We start from the raw sequence: 17,438 nt of genomic DNA, 5'->3' as shown, positions 1-17,438 counted from the left end.
GCCTTTTGGATTGATGGACCAGGACCAGGAGGCTGCTATTGACAAATCTACAACCTTGCCGTTTTAACTGGAATCATACAGAATGTGAGAAGCCAGTCAGATTAATACCTTCAATAATCAGAGAAAAAAAGGATTCTGCTATTTAATAATTGCATAGAAAGATATTAAATGAATCTTGAATCACATTAACAATAAATTGTGTTGTTAATATTGGTGATAAAGGCAAATGTTGAAAATTCCTTGCCTTTGCTTGTCTAATCTGTGTTTATGCAATCTATCACTTTACAACTGCTGTCAGTGGGCCTATATGCCAATCTCACTAGTCTTAAAATTCTTTTCTATTTTTAACTAAACTTAAAAACTTAAGAATTCTCAACTGCCTATTTACTGCTCATTATATCCCCTCTGGAGGGTCAGGTGGCTCAGTGGGTAGTGTCCCTGCCTCTGAACCAAAGCTCTAAATTCAAGTCCCACTACAAGACCTGCTGGTCAAACAGTTTGGGTATCAATCTGCAAATCCTTCAAGCTGTCAGGCACTAAGAGTGGGAGAGATTTCTGGTCATTGTGTAGACTGCATAGTCACAGGAACTTGCAATGTCTACCACCAGAAACTCTGATCACTGAAATCATTTAACCTTTCAATTCAGAGGGAGGTACTGGAAAGGATAGCTGCAAGACAGCTCAGACACCTGGTCCAGAGAACTTGCATCCCGTTTACTAATGGAAGTGGGGATGGAGATAATGGACAGGATCTTCCAATTTTCCCTAGATATGGGGGAGGTGCCAGAGGATTGGCAACAAGCAAATGTGACGCCCTCATGCAAGAAAGGACAGTTCTCGCAACCACAGGCCAGCTGGTTTAATATCAGTAGTGGGTAAGATTTTAGAAACTAATGAGAGAAAAACTCAATGAGCACTTGGCAAGGTTTGAGTTAATGAAGGATGGCCAGTTTGGATTTGTAGAGGATAGATCAGACTGGAGGATGGTAGACAGTGGTGTTTCCCTAGGGTCAGTGCTAGATACAATGATTTTTGCTATATATAAATGACTTGGAATTTGCAATACAGAGCAGAATTTCAACATTTGCCTTTGATACCAAATGTGAAGGAGTGCCAGGTCGATAAAAATTTTCTACCAGGTCCCAAACTGGCTCAGGTGGAGCTAACCCAACAGTACATTTCCTTCCTGTGACAGTGTACAGGAGATGGAATCCTCTTTCCCACACTGCTCCTTCAGCCATGTTACCTGCTTAGCCCAATTCCGATTTGCACATTGTTTAGGCAATAATCTAGAGATTATACATCTAGAGGTCCTGTCCTTTAGTTTAAGTCCCAGTTCCTTACACTCCAAACAGGACCTCTTGTTTATTCTTTCCTATGTTCTTGGTCTGAACATGGATCCACAACGATTGGAACCTCTCCTTCCCTCTTGATTTTTTTTTTCAAGCCAGTTCATAATGCCTTCATAAAGGCAAAATACCACAGGTACTGGAGTCTGAAACAAAAACAGAAAATGCTGGAAAATCTCAGCAGGTCTGATTGACTCTGTTCTCTCTCCACAGAGGCTATGTATCAAGCCTGGATGACATCTTGACTCAACATTGGCTTGGTTCCCTGTCATGATGCCTTCATCCTGGTAAAAGGAAGGAACATAATAATTAGGACTCCTATTTAAAAGGATGCTTTCTGTTCCAATGACTGACCTACAACCACCACTTCTACCTTGCAGAGCCTCTTACTTCAAGGTGCCATGGTTTGTGTTCTACTTGTCCTGCCACCAATCTTTATCCTTATCTTCACAGGTAGCTGCCAGATAAGTTCAATTTCTACGGATCTGTATTAGTTATATCACCTGGGTTTCCCTTTGCACACTATTTTTCACAACTAACACAAACACATTAGCTAAAACAGAAATTTAAAATTCTTACTGCTTCCAGCTTACATGAACCTCAATGAGTACTGGAGACAAAACAAAATCTCCCCCTCCATACTGAATTCCCACTCTCACTAAATACTCCACTTCTGCTGTCTGCTCATACTGTACTTTTTTTTTATGACTATGATGTGACCAACTTTCTCTAAGACCAGTGTTCAAAGTGCACTGTCTTGTATTCTCTTGGAATGAAAGACATCTTACTCTCTTCACTTATCCTTCCCATCATAGTTTATCATGCTTCCTATTTTTGTATTCACTGCACCTTATGATCTTCTGCCCCTAATCTCCATGTCCAGATTTGGATATATAAAACTAATAGAAGAGCAATGATTCCAAAACTGATCCTAGAAGAGGATGCTCAGTTTCCCACTTTCCAGACTGAAAATAAGCCATTATCCATCTTTGTGTTCTCACCATATTAGCAGACCATGCAGTCACATTCCCCATAACTTTTCATACTAACCTTTCAATTAGGCAACTTATCAGTCACCTTTGGAATCCATGGTTCAGACAATACTCATTGCATTTTATAAGAATTTCTTTATTTTCTTGAAGGACTATATTAAATTTGTCAGACTCGTATACGAACATACAAATTAGGAGCAGGAGTCGGTCACTTGGGTCCCTTTAGTCTGCCATTCAGTGAGATCATGGGTGATCAGATTGTATCCTCAAAACCACATTCCTACAGAACCCCCAATAACCCTCGACTCCTTTGTTTACCAAGAATGTATCTAGCTCAGCCTTAAATATTCAAAGACGCTGTTTCCAGTGCCGTTTTGTCCAGTGAATCTGACATCCATCATTATGTAATGCTTCGAAAGATTAGTCATGGCACAAATCAATTCCAGCTTCCGGGATTCACTACAGTTTGCCTACCGTTGCAACAGGCCCACCGCAAACGCCATCTCCCTGGTCCTACCCTCAACCCTGGAACGCCTAGATAACAAAGACACCGATGTCAGCCTCCTATTTATTGACTACAGCTCAGCTTTTGACATCATTATTGCTACAAAACTCACCTCCAAACTCCTCAGCTCCTTCCTTCTCCATGATTGGATCCTGAACTTCCTAACCCTCTGACCACAATGAGTAAGGATAGGCAACAACACCACCACCAGCATGATCTTCCTCCATACCGGTGCCCTGCAAAGCTGTGCTCTCAGCCCCCTACTATACTCCTTATACACCAATGACTGTGTGTCCAAATTCCCCTCCAGCTTGATTTTCAAGTTTACTGATGACACCACCGTAGTGGGTCAGATCTCAAACAATGACAAGACAAAGTACAGGAATGAGGTAGAGGATCTGGTGAACTGGTGCGGCAAAAATAATCTCTTCCTCAACGTTAATAAAACAAATTGTCATTGACTTCAGGAAGTGTAGTGGCAAACATGCCCCTGTTTACATCAACGGGGCTGAATTAGAAATGGTCGAGAGCTTGAACGTTGTAGGTATCCAGATTGCCAACACTCTGTCCTGGTCCCCCATGCCGATACCCACCAATGTGTCTATTTTCTCAGAAGACTAAGGAAACTTGGCATGTCCACTATGACTCTTACCAACTTTTATGGATATACCATAGAAAGCATTCTTTTTGGTTGTACCACAGCTTGGTATGGGCTCCTGTGCTGTCCAAGACTGCAAGAAACTACAAAAGGTCATGAGTGTAGCCCAATCCATCATGCAAACCAGCTTCCCATCCATTGACTCTGTCTACACTTCCTGAAGCCTCAGAAAAGCAGCCAGCATAATAAAGGACTCCCGTCCGCTCCCCCCCCCCCCCTACCCCAGACATTCTCTTTTCCATCACTTTCCGTTGGGAAAAAGACAAAAGTCTGAGGTTATGTACCAACCGACTAAGAACAGCTTCTTCCCTTCTGCCACCAAACTTTTGAATAGATCGACCTCGCATTAAGTTGAGCTTTGTCTGCACCCTAGCTATGACTGTATCACTACATTTTGCACTCTCTCATTTCCTTCTCTGAACAGTATGCTTTGTATAGCGTGCAAGAAACAATATTTTTCACTGTGTGCTAATACATGTGACAATAAATCAAATCAAAATATTGAGGAAGAGCGTTCCAGAGATTTAAGACCATGTGAGAGAAAGTATTTCTGCCCATCTATGTTTTAAATGAGCCCTTATTTTTAAACACTGCCCCTATTCTAGCTTCTTCGACAAGAGGAAACATTCTCTCCAGGGATATCGGCACTACTCTAATTCTGGTCACATGCCTCCCTCCTAAATAAGGGGTTAAGGCTCCCCTTTGTCTGGTAAACAGCCTGATTTGACCAGAAAGTGACCATTGTCTTTGGGATGGCCTGTTTCCTGTGTATTCAGTTGTCTGAGCTACGGCCTGTTTATCTCTGCCCTTTAAGCTGCAGCCTGTCTGTTTTCTGTACTTGGCCCATTATCCCAGTGTGCTTTGCAAATTGCCATCTTAGTGGCCCGTTTGACCATCGACCCTTTGTTCCATTGTATTTCTGGGAAGCTATTTGTGTCTTCCTCTCTAAAGACAGGGCTAAAGTAGTTGTTTAATTGATCTGCCATTTCCTTGTTTCCCCACTGTCATTTTTCCTGTTTTGGACTGATGGATCTACACTTGTCTTCACTAATCTTTTTCTTTTTACAGACTTTCTGTTTATCACATAGTGAGTAACATGGCATGAGTTTCAGTGCCAGTCTGACGCGAGATATGTAGGCCATACATCCTAAAGTCTGGTGGCTCGTTTCAAACAGCAAGTCCCGGTTGCTGTTTACAACAGGCAAGGTACAGACAGTACCCAACCAACCTGTGCTTGCAAAACTCAGAACACAGTGTCCAACTTTAGATGTGATTCCATGATTGGATGACATTTGTTAAATAATCCTCAGTGTACTAAGCAACCAATTTAAGATTCAGGTAGGCTTACAGTATGGTGCATTTGTATGGTCTTGAATTGACATTAATACGCAGGGCCCTGTTCTTTGCAGACAGAGAAAACATGTACACGCATTGCAGTTGTTGCAGCCAAACAGAACAAATGACAGCCGTTTGATTCATTGCTCAGGAAATGCTTTGACCAATTGGAGTCAAGTTGCCTGGTTTATCTTTTAAACAATGCTTGGCAGTTCACTGGTCACCGTCAACTGGTGCATTCCCCATGGCAATGCCTTGACCAATCATTGTCTAGTTGCTAACCAATCAGTACTCATCTCATACTGTATAAGTTTGTTGTTTTCCTTGCATCGGTATTTTTATGAATTGTCCTGATATGTGCAAGACAAAACACTGACAAAGTGTGTTTTTTCAGCAATACACAATCATGTAATTAAATCGATAGATATGTCGATGTCTGAATTTTGTTATTTGAAATAGTTCTTGGAATCACTTGCTGATGTCAAACTGGCTTCTATTGTTGTCTAACACTCCATTGGAATTGGGCAAATTGAACATGGATTTCTCACCATGTGAATGGCATTTGGGATTGTATGGATTTAATTGGAATAAGAATTCAGTTTGTGACAGCTAAGAATGACAAGTGTCCCCCTCTGGCTGCTGTAACTTTTGTGTCCCAGTGCTCAGGAGGAAAATTTGGATTAGTTGATAGAAAGAAACTATTTTCTCTGGTATAGAATCAAGAACAAGGCGCTGTAATTTTCAAATTAGAATGAGGCCATTTAGGTGGGAAATCAGGAAGCATTTTTGTATCGAGGTAATGGAAATTTAGAACTCTGCCCCACCAAAAGATTTTGAATGTTGGAAGAGTGATTAGATTTTCAAGACTTGAATTGATAGATTTTTATTAGTTAAGGACATCAAGGTATCTGAAGCAATTAAGCAGATTATAGGTAGTCTGAACCTTATGTGGTAAAACAGATTTGATGGGCTGAATGGCCTACTGTTCCCTTGAGCCTGGGAATTGCAACACTAATGTTTAGTGCCATGGGTTGAGAGTTCATTGGTTGGATTCCTTAGTTCTGGATCAGAAGGAAGGAATTGATGTCAGGGACTAGTTTGTCCGCCAGCCTCCTGTAGGAGAATCATGAGTGTAGGATAAGTTCAATGATGATTAGCTTACCTTGGAAATAAAATGATCCTCCAGGGGTTTAAAATGTATTTCCAAATTTTAAACACTCATCATTTGTGCTGAAAGGAATGCCTGGAAAGGAATGTTTGAAATCCAGTGAAAAAGGCCTCAAAGCATAAGCAGAATTGGTGCAAGATATTTGTATACTTCTGTTTAATTAGCTTAGCTGAGAGTGAGGAGGTCACTAAATAGAAGTCAAGAAATATTAAATCTCAGCTGATTGTCTTTTATATTAAAAAAATCTATAAACGGGTTTTGTGTGAAAGGCAAAGAGCGAGCCTGTAATTTCAAAAGATTTCCTCCCCAGTAAAAGCGACTGGGGCCCCTGATAAAGGGAGCTGTTTTATTTGGAATGTTGGTTTAGGATTTCACCTTTTTTAAACTCCCTGTAGAGTTGACTCTTTTGCCAGACATTTTCAATAGCATGAAAGAAACATACTGTAGATGCTGGAAATCTGAAATAAAATGAAAACTCAGCAGGTCTGGCAGCATTTACAAAAATAAGAAACTGAGTTAATGTTTTGAGTCCTATGTAACACATTGAAACATAGAAAATAGGAGCAGGAGTAGGCCATTCAGCCCTGCTTTCCCATTCAGTATGATCATGGTTAATCATCCAAATCAGTCACCTGTTCCCACCTTCTCTCCCCATATGTTTTGATCCCTTTAGCCCCAAAAGCTATATCTAACTCCTCGAAAACAATGTTTCGGCTTCAAATGCTTTCTGTGGTAGAGAATTCCTCACGCTTGCCACTTGCTGGCTGAAGAAACTCTTTTCATCTCAATCCTAAATGGTCCACCCCGTATCCTCACTCTGGTTCTGGATTCTCTTGCCATTGGGAACATCCTTCCTGCATCTACCCTCTCTAGTCCTCATTCCTCTAACAAATATAATCCTAACCGACTCAATCTCTCCTCATATCAATCCCGCCATCTCAGGAATCAGTCTACCCTCCCTCCAGAGAAAAACCATCCTTCCTCAGATAAGAAGACAAAACTGCACACAGCATTCGGGTGTGGTGTCACTAAGATCCTGAATAATCGCAGCAAGACTTCCCTGTTCCTGTACTCAAATCCTCTTAGTATGAAGGCCAACATACCATTTGCCTTCTTTACCGCCTACTACACCTGCATGCTTACTTTCAGTGAGGGGCACATAAGGATGCCCAAGTCTCGTTGCACGTTCTCCTCTCTCAATCTAAAGCCATTCAAAAAATAATCTGCTTTCCTGTTTTTGCTACCAAAGTGGATAAATGTGTTTAAAAGATTTATCCACGTTATGCTGCATCTGTCATGCATTTGCCCACTCACACAACTTGTTCAAATCACATGCTGCATCCATTTTTGGAACTTTTCTGGAAGTCTTTCTTTGGAATTTTGGACTCTTCATTGGGACTTTCAGAATTTCTTGGAATTTTTAATAACGTCTTTTCTTATTTTTCTCTCTCCCTTCTCTCTTAGAATCATAGAGATTTACAGCATGGAAACAGGCCCTTGAGCCCAACTTGTCTGTGTCGCCCTTTCTTTTTAAAACCCCTAAGTAATCCCAATTGCCTGCATTTGGCCCACATCCCTCTATACCCATTGAACCCATGTAACTATCAAAATGCTCTTTAAAAGACAAAATTGTACCCGCCTTGACTACTACCTCTGGCAGCTTGTTCCAGACGCTCACCACTTTGTGAAAAAATTGCCCCTCTGGACTGTCCCTCTCTCCTGAAGAAAACAAGTTTAGTTTATAAGTGTTAATATGCAGCACATGGTGTTGATGCTCTGTCAGTAACAGCACACTTTCTTTTGATTCTCCAGTTTATATGTTGAAGTCCCAGATAAGGGTTTGACAGTACAATTTATCCCTGATGCCCCAGTGTTGTAAGTATTGAAAGTAGACATTCTCCTCTCTGTCAGATCAGGAATGTTGAGCGTTGGTGACCGTTTAACTTTATCTGATGGTGTGGCTGACATAGGCTGTGATTTGAAGCAAGTCTTGCCAAATGTGGAGTTTCACACTGCAGTGCCAGCTTTTTATGGAGATTATTTCCCTGAAAGAAATGGGAGCAGTTAGAACAGCACAGACATATCTCCTGGGCTTTTTAAGTTTCCATTACCTGATTGTTGTGCTGCAGTTAAGTACATCCAGACTGCGTCCTAAGTTGGTATGTGTGCAGAAAAGATTGAATATGCTTTAGATTTGAAAGTGCCTCACTGAGGAAAAGAGTGAATGTTTTATTTTTGAGGTTTTTTTTGAAGTAAAGTTTGGGAATATTGTGAGAGAGTTCAGCGCTTATCAGATCAAACATTGACTTAGATTGCTGATTGTTCTAATTTAGAAGGTTCAGGTTGGTAAACAAGAAATACTTACAAGTTACTTTCAGTTTTTATATTTTGCGATTTTAAGTAAACGTTGATACACATTTAAATTATCTGTGAAATGTGCTACTGTCTAAAGCAATTACATTTGAGACTAATTTCAATTCCTGTTTAGAATGCACTAACTTCAGTTTGTAGGTGCAACTCGGGTTAGATATCAATGGCAAATGTATTTCTTTGGACGGTCTTCAATGTTTTTGGCTCCAGGTTCCTAGTGTAAGTTGAACAGTGTGTTTTTCATAGTGCCTGTCTTTACCTTGGCTGAAGCTGGCTGTATTTCCCGGTTCTTCCTTCTGTAAATGTTGGTTCAGTGCCAGGTGGGGCCGCTACTTGGAAATTGGCACACTCTCCATTTTGGCGAGAAGAAATTCTGTTTGGTGCTACAGCAGCGCAGATTTTGGGTGTTTTTGTGACCTCCGAATGCTGTCAGAAACTTTCTGATAAACAACTGATCTTCACCCTGTAGTATGTGCACTGAGGAATGCTAAAATAATTTAGCCGAGTTGAGTTGCTGGCCTTATTTGCTCTAATGGCTTTTCTGAAGAGCAAGCATCTTTTCAGTAGAATCTTCTGACAGTGACATGGGAGGGATTATTTGCATTGAAAACATAGCATCATGCAACATGACCACAGTGCCTGTGCCAATTTTTTGATAGAGCTATCCAATTAGTCCCACACTCCCTGCTCCTTCCTGACAGAAGTTTCCTAGCCAAGCTACAGATTTTTACTCCCATTTCCTTTACCTAATGTTCAGTAACTGGTGTCTGCAGGATGTTAGGCAAAGTTAAATCAGCTGCAAATAGCCTGAAAGATGTTTCATTTGACGACATTGCTGTTGCAAAGTGCTCCTGTGGCTCCTTGAGCAATTGTTGTCTGTTATCTGAAGGGTGCTGGATTACAATGTGACAGTGATGGCATAGTTGAACAGAATTGGGAATAATAGTCAATTAGTCTCCAGACTCCTTATATCCATGGTAGATTTCTTGTTCTCTTGGCCTTATCTTTACGAGACTACCCAGCCTCCCTTCCTGGCCCCATGTTAAATTATGATGTAAATGGTTTTGTCTGCACTTATCTCCTGAAACATTTAAATTTATTATTATCACCAGTATCCTTAAAAAAAACCTTTTACACCTTATAAACCTCCAACCTCCCTTTCTTCTCACCACATCCCATGTTTCCTGTGACTCAATGTTTGAATCTCTCCAATCAAATTTCTGCCCGAGCCCTGAAATGGCCCTTCTCAAAGTCATAAATTACGTGCTTCATCACATGTAACCGTGGTGCACTGTCCTCGAACAGTCTTTGACACAGTTGACTATCACCTTCCTCTCGTGCTCACCTCTTTCAAGAAAGACGGGACTGCCATTGTCTGCTTTCATCCTTATTGTTAAGGACTAGATCAGAAACTCAAAGATATGTTGAGGTTAGCCTAGACCCTAAATTTTAGTTGGTTTTGGCATTAGAGTGAGCATAAGGTGCTTCACTCCTGGTATGATCCAAGTGGCCTACCTGGAATATTTTATCAAAATAAACTTTATTTAAGAACACAGTTGGAATATAACAAAAAGAATTACAGAACTTTTTACCAATTAAAAGATGTAAACATGACAACGCATAACTCTTAACAGCTAGCTATCTCTCTCGTTCCAATTTAGCAATATTTCCGCATAAATATAAATCCCTCCTTTAGAACTAGTTAGCACAGAAAACCAAATATGCTTACGTGGCTACTAGATTTTTGGCTTTTTAACACCTCTGGAGAGTGATCCAGACAGACACTTGTCTTCTAATTCTCATGCAGCAACTTCCAGAGAGCTCCACCCTCAAATATCAGAATCTCAAAAAGAGGCTAATTTATTGGCAGATTCCAGTCTCCCCTTCAGATAGTGAGAGAGATGCAGAGAAAGTGAGCTCTTTTGAGAGATCCCAAAAGGCAGACTGCTTTGAATTCTCTGTGAAAACCTAGCCCTATTTTGTCATAAGACCTTACCTGTCAATCAACTTAATCAAGCCCTTCTTTGCAATAACACAAAACAATAGAACCTTGCATTAGTTCAGATTAAAACAAACATTGTAGCAGTTAAGATCAATCATGCTGCTGCAGTAACAATACAATGCTGTTGGTCCAGACAAAATCAAGTGAGTGCATAGAACAGATCCTCCACAAGAAACATGACTAAAATACATTTCTTTAATGTACGCTATGATCACATTGTCTATACATTTGTAGCCAGAATATCACTTGTAATAACTTTGTGTCCCGGTACCTTTATCTCAGGGTTTTCTCTAAGGTCCATTGTTGGTCCTTTCCTTTTTCTGAAACATGCCGTCTCCGTTTTAAAATTCAAATTCCCCCATGATTTCTCATCTCCCTACCTCTAAGTTCCTTCATGCCACAATTTCTTTAATTCTGGTTTTCTATGTGTCCCTGATTCTTCTGTTGCACTACTGTGGCTGTGCTTCCCTTGACCAGGCTCTGTAAATGTCTCCCTAAACTTCCCTGCCTCTTTTGTCCCCTTAAGTCCTTCCTCAAAACCTCCAGCCATCTGTGCTCATTTTGTTTGATAATTGGTCCTGTGAAACTTCTTGATGTTTTACTACAATTAAATGTGCTACACCATTACAAACTGTTGTTCATGGAGATGTAATCAGAGATGTAGACACCAAGCCAAAGGAGGGGATAAAAGTGCGGGTGAACAGATGTTTGTCCAAAGAGGGGATTTTAAGCAGGGCCTTGAAAAAGGGAGGAAATCCCAGAGCAAAGGCAGTTGGAAACACAGATGGCAAAGAGAGGCTGATCGGGTGATATACATATGAATACCGAGTTTGAGAAGGGAGAAGCTTGCAAGTCTGACGGAGGTCGAGATGGTCGTTTGGTAATATTGATCTTGTGTTGCTGAAAGAGAGATTTTTGTCAAAGCTTTTAGTCTTGCAATCATCAGGACATTTTGCAAGCAAACAAATTCCATGGACTCTGATAATCCTCCGTGTGCTAAGAATTCCATCGATCAATTTAAAGATTGTTAATTGAACTTGCATTATGGTGCATTTATGTGAATTAGAAGCTACACACAATACACGGAACTCTGGGCAGAAAGAACATGTACACATATTGTGCCTCTTTCAGCTAAACAAAATAACTGACAGCCGGAGTGCCGATTGATTAGTAAGTGGACTATGATTGGTAGAGGCATGCAGAATGCACCAGCTGATGGGACTTGCAACTAACTGCCAAACATTGCTTCAGATTTAAAGTAGCTGGCTTGACTCTATTTGCCCTGAGGAATGAACCAACAAATACCTTCTCATTCAGTATAAATTTGTAGTCTTTCTTGGATTTGTGTTCTTGTGAAATGTCCTGATGAGTGCAAGACGAAAAGCTATAAAAAAAGTTTTAATTTTTTTCAGCAATATTGAGGTTAGAACTGGTGACGGTATTAAGGGATTTTAACAAGAGGATGTGAGGTTTAGTAGCATATGGGGGTGGAAAAGAGAGTACATTACTCTCTAATATAGTCCAGGTGGAGAGAAAATGAATCAGAAGCTCACCTTGGCGTTAGACTCAATCTGATTCGATCTTGCATGGTGGCTGTGGAATGGAATGGAGTTAGTACAATGCTTGTGGCATGGGCCAAAGACAATTATTTCAGTTTTTCCACTGCTTAACTCAAGGCAATTGTGCATCATTTCAAACTAGCGGTTGCCAACACAGACGTCGAAAAGATGGTAGAGAGGTAGAGCTTGTTTTCATAAGTATATTTGTGGAACCTGACCACCTATGTATCTGGATGTCCTGATGGGGCAGCATGTAGATGAAAAGTGGACAGGAATGAGAATGGATCATTGGGGGACTCTGTTGGTAATAATGCTGGAATGGGAACAAAGAATGAAGAACAATACAGCACAGGAACAGGCCCTTCGGCCCTCCAAGCCTGCATCAATCATGTGTTCCCAATTAGACCACCCGTTTGTATCCCTCTATTCCCAATCTGTTCATGTGGCTGTCTGGATGAGTCTTAAATGATCCTAACGTGTCTGCCTAAACCACCTTGCTTGGTAGTGCATTCCAGGCCCCCACCACCCTCTGTGTAAAATACGTCACCCGCATATCTTATTGAACCTTGACCCCCCCCCCCACCTTGAACTTGTGACCCCTTGTGTTTGTCATTTCTGACTTGGGGGGGAAAAGCTTCCAACTGTTCACCCTATCTATGCCCTTCATAATCTTATAAACCTCTATCAGGTCGCCTCTCAGCGTCCATCTTTCCAAGGAGAACAACCCTAGTTTACTCAATCTCACCTCATAGCTACTCCCTCCGTATCAGGCAACATCCTGGTAAACCTTTTCTGCACTCTCTCCAAAGCCTCCACTCCCTTCTCATAGTGTGGAAATGAGAACTGGACACAGTATTCAAAATGTGGCCTAATCAAAGTTCTATATAACTGCAACAACATATACCAACTTTTATACTCTATGCCCTGTCCAAAAGGCCATATGCCTTTTTCATCACCTTTTCTACCTGTGCTGCCGCCTTTTAAGGATCTGTGGACTTGCACACCCAGATCCCTCTGTGTCTATACTCCTGATGGTTCTGCCATTTATTGTATAGCTCCTCTCTGCATTAGATCTACCAAAATGCATCACTTCGCATTTATCTGGATTAAGTTCCATCTGCCACTTCTCCGCCCAATTTTCCAGCCTATCTATATCCTGCTGTATTCTTTGACGATGTTCATCACTATCTGCAACTCCAACAATCTTTGTGTCATCCGCATACTTACTAATCAGACCAGCTACATCTTCTTCCAAATCATATATAATATCACAAACATCAGAGGTCCCAGTACAGACCCTATACACCACTAGTCACAGATCTCTAATCAGAAAAAGACTCCCCCACTGCTACCTTCTGTCTTCTATGGCCAAGCCAGTTCTGTAGCCATCTAGCTAGTTCATCTTTGATCCCATGAGATGTAACCTTTTGCACCAGCCTGCCATGAAGGACCTTGTCAAATGCTTTACTAAAATTCATGCAGACGACATCCATGGCCCTTCACTTGTCAATTATTTTGCCACCACCTCAAAAAAACTCAACCAAATTTGTGAGGCATGACCTCCCCTGTACAAAACCATGTTGTCTATCGCTGATGAGACTATTCAGTTCTAAATGTGTATAGGGAAGTGAAGCCATTGCTGGTTAAGCTCTGACTATGATAGAGTGGAACCGACTAAGAGCTGAGCCTTTGAGCGTAGAAACTTTGGAGGAGGGTAGCATGGTCATCTGGTGTCAAATTCTGCAGAGAATGCATGATCAAAACAAGGATGTCATTTATCACTTTAATTGGAGTGCCATGGAAGGAAGCATTAATAGAGAGATTCAAACCAGAAAGATGGGCGTGAGTTTAGGAAGCAGAATTACATTTAAATATTGGAGAGCAATGGCTGGTTGGAGACTGGGTGATAGTTTTCAAGGAGTGGGCGATGACAACTGTTTTGACAAGGAGGAGGGCAGTAACTAAAAGCAGAGAGCCATTTACAATTTCCATGAATATGAGGGTCAGGAAGGGAAGCTAGACGGCCAGCACTTTAGGAACAGGAATTGGTGACATGGATGAGATGAGTTTGGTGAAGGCATGCAACTAGATAGGAGAGAAAATGTAGGAAGTTGCAGGTTTGGGGCTAGGGCAGCAGGAGGCTTGGGAAAATTAGTAGCAGGAGGCTTGGTGCAGATTGGTGGGAAAACAACCAAATGAGCTGAACAGATGATCACAATGTTAGTAACAACAACATTTATGAGCTCCTGGTACATGTTTCTAGAGGGCACGAGAAAGGGATTGAATGACATAATTGATTAGGGAAAAGAAACAAGCTATTTATGCTCTCTTGGATGATCTGGGGTGATCTGGATGATGCGGTTGAAAGCTGAATTGCAGCCTACTTCTTTTCTACTGAGAAAATTGAAACAACACAGCAACTCAAATAAGAGTTTTTTTCCTGATGCTCAGTTGGTGATTTTATCAAATATTTCTGGCTACTAGCCTCAGAGAAAGCTAGTGAGTGCTGTTCTCAGTTTGTGTCAGTTGTGATGCATTGGGCTCACACAGCTCACAATCACTGTTGTGGAACAAGATGTGATGAATCTCATGTTCAAGCATACTGATTAATAATAGACTTGTCCAAATCAGTAACTGAAACCTGCTGTACCACAAACTTTTCAATAGGTCTTTTTAAGCAAAGCACATGATAGAATACTCCTTCTTTCCACCTCATCCATGAGTGAAAAATGTATTTGCATATCTGTTCTATTTATTATGGAAGTTGAAAGTTGACTTTTTCTTTGCTATTCAGAGTTGTGAATGGAAGTTATTGTGTTATTTAAACAGAAGGGGGTGACCAAGGCAGTTTCTGCAACTGGTTCCGTATTGGCAAAATTAAAGGCTTTGCTTTGTCTTCTAATGGTCATGTAAATACTTGTTTCAGTTTATTTTGTGATCCTCTTTGGTTTCTTTCAATTCATCTTCACTTACCTCATTGTTGAGGGTTTGCAGTTTCTATGGGGTGCCTAGTGACTAGATCAATGTAACCATTATCATGAAAACTGGTTTGTTCCTTAACAGGATTGCAAGGAAAGTTAAATATTTAGCAGAAGTGAAGAAATTATATTGTTTTTCAAATGAAATGCTGGTTTATTTAAAGAAAGATTCTTGCTCAGTATTAAGTGACGATTGTAATCAGTCAGAAAGGTTGGCAGAGGTTTTTTCCTATGGTTCAGGTTTAGAAGTTGGGTTTGTTGTCTAAATTGCAGCCATTTTATTGACCACCGGTTTTTTCAGGTTTGACTTGTTTCAGCAGACTGTTATTTTCAGAGTTTCTCCACTGCAGAGGTTATAAATTGGGATTTTGGATTGCTTCTTCCCTAAAACGCTGAAATCTTGGCACTGTACCAAAGCCATGTGGATACTGCTTTATTTTTATAAACAAGCTGCTGACCAACCACATAGAAAAACAAAAAGTGTTGAGATTAAAACAGGATGAGTGGACTTTCACAGAATCACTGAATTATTACAATGCAGAAGGCGGCCATTTGGTCCATTGTGTTGCACTGCTCTCTAAACAAACATCATGACTTAGTGCCGTTTTCCCGTCTTTCCCCATTCTGCCTCCACGTTGTTTCTGTTCAAATAATTACCCCTCTTGAATGCCTCACCTTTCTTAGTTTGTCCTTTGTTTTTGTCCTAAAAACAACAAAAAAGTCATCTTTGCAATTCTGTGGCAAATATTTGGCTAGGTAGTGTCTTGGTCAAATTCAGCCTCTTTTGCACTCATGCAAGAAAGCTCTGAAAACTTTGGAATTTTAATTGTCTTTCTCAGTTCATGACTGTGCGGGTATATCTGGCCAGTTGCTTTTGCACAACTGCCGAGACTCTGGAGAGCTGACTGGAGAAGAAGCCAGAAGTCGCGCCTATCAAAGTACATTGCTGCTTGAAGTCTGAAGCTATTATGAACAATTTTGTTGTCTGTGATTATCAACAGTGCCAAATGCTGATGTATTTGTATGAACTGTGGAGTGATGTAGCTGGTAATTCCAAAGTTTATGTCTGATTCAGAGAGAAGGGATCAGTTGGGGGATTTGGGACACTTTGCGGCACAGAGCAGATTAGAGGCCTAAGGAGGAAGAGGAACTTTAGGATTGTTCCCATACACAGTCAGAAGCTTCCTGGCTTCCAGCAGCAGAGTGCCACTCTGAGGCCTGGGCATGCAGGGCAAACAGGGAAGAGAGTCAGAACAAGGAGAATCCCCCCAGGAATGTCCTACCTCCACTCCAGTGGAGACCAATGTGGAACCAGGTAATATTACTGAGCTTTTCAAGGTAGATTGTGTGTAGCAGTAATGTTACTGGACTTGTACTCTAGAGACCCAGGCTAATACTCTGGGGACATGAGTTCAAATCCCGCCATAGAAGCTGGTGGAATTTAAATACAATTGATTAAATCTGGAATTGAAAGTTAGGTTTTTATGACAATAGTGAGACTATCAGGCTAATGAATGACCTTTAGGGAATTAAATCTTCCATCCTCACCTCATCTGACCTACATGTCACACCAGATGCACAGCAATGTAGTTGGTTCTTAACTGCCCTTCAGGACAATTAGAGATGAACAAAAAAATTCTGATCTTGACAGCGACACCCAATCCCAAGAAAGGATGAAAAAAAGACTTGTAAAGACCCTCGACTTGAAGGAGATCTCTGTCTTTCAAATTGACTGTAAAAAGTCTGACAACACCAGATTTTAGTCCAACCGATTTATTTGATAATAGACTCACAAGCTTTTGGGGCTAACCCTGAAAGCTTGTGAGTATATTATCAAATAAATCGGTTGGACTAAAACCTGGTGTTGTCAGACTTTTTACTGTGTTTACGCCAGTCCAACGCCGGCATACCCACATCATTTCAAATTGACTACATTGGTGAGAGTGTCCTGCCCCCTGGGCATCCCAGTTCCCCTGAGAGGTCTTAAATCAGGAATTAGACCCCCCCATTAGCTTATACAAGGGACCAAGTGTCAGTCTTGGGCAGTGCACTGGACATCTGAAGAAATATCTTAACTCAACCTTGAGTCAAACATTCTTCCAGAGCTCTTGAGGCAGAAGACATTGGTTGTTGAAATCAGGCTTTATTGTTCCCAAACATGACAGTAATATAGTTTTTGTCAAGAGCTCTGACTGAGACTAAATAAGCTACTTATGAGGTTTATAAGCTCAGAATTTATCAATGTTTGGTATTTTTGAGGAGAAAAATGATTTTTTATAACATACTTTTAAAATTCAGGACATTTATATCCTGGTCCAAATGATAGTGGGGTTGCTATTACTCAGATCAGTTACAGTGGTCACGCTGCAAATGACACGTGATAAGGTGATTGGAAGAAGGATATTGATCTAGCTCTACACTGTAACAAGTACAGAGCTTGCCCACATCTCATTCTGTTTTCTGAAATGTTTTCTCAAAAACAATGTTAATTTGGATAACACATGATTGTGGAACTTGACAGG

The 17,438-nt window shown here is 40.8% G+C and overlaps 1 protein-coding gene across 7 annotated transcripts in view; it reads left to right on the top strand.

Annotated features, from left to right (window-relative positions):
• The window catches only part of specc1la (sperm antigen with calponin homology and coiled-coil domains 1-like a), a 281,487-nt gene that overhangs the window by 15,851 nt on the left and 248,198 nt on the right, over positions 1–17,438 (top strand). The window contains exon 1 of one of the 7 annotated variants that reach the window (XM_080208605.1): positions 1,721–1,802. The exons of the other annotated variants lie outside the window; for them this stretch is intronic. The gene's annotated coding sequence lies outside the window, so the exon portion shown is untranslated. Of the gene's footprint in view, positions 1–1,720; positions 1,803–17,438 lie in introns of those variants that run through there. 7 annotated transcript variants of the gene reach the window in all.

Source organism: Carcharhinus amblyrhynchos, chromosome 20, assembly GCF_965287045.1.
Source record: "Carcharhinus amblyrhynchos chromosome 20, sCarAmb.v2.hapA, whole genome shotgun sequence".
Taxonomy (NCBI): Eukaryota; Metazoa; Chordata; class Chondrichthyes; order Carcharhiniformes; family Carcharhinidae; genus Carcharhinus; species Carcharhinus amblyrhynchos.
The sequence above is the reverse complement of the archived record's forward strand: the minus strand, read 5'-3'. Positions and strand labels throughout refer to the sequence as shown.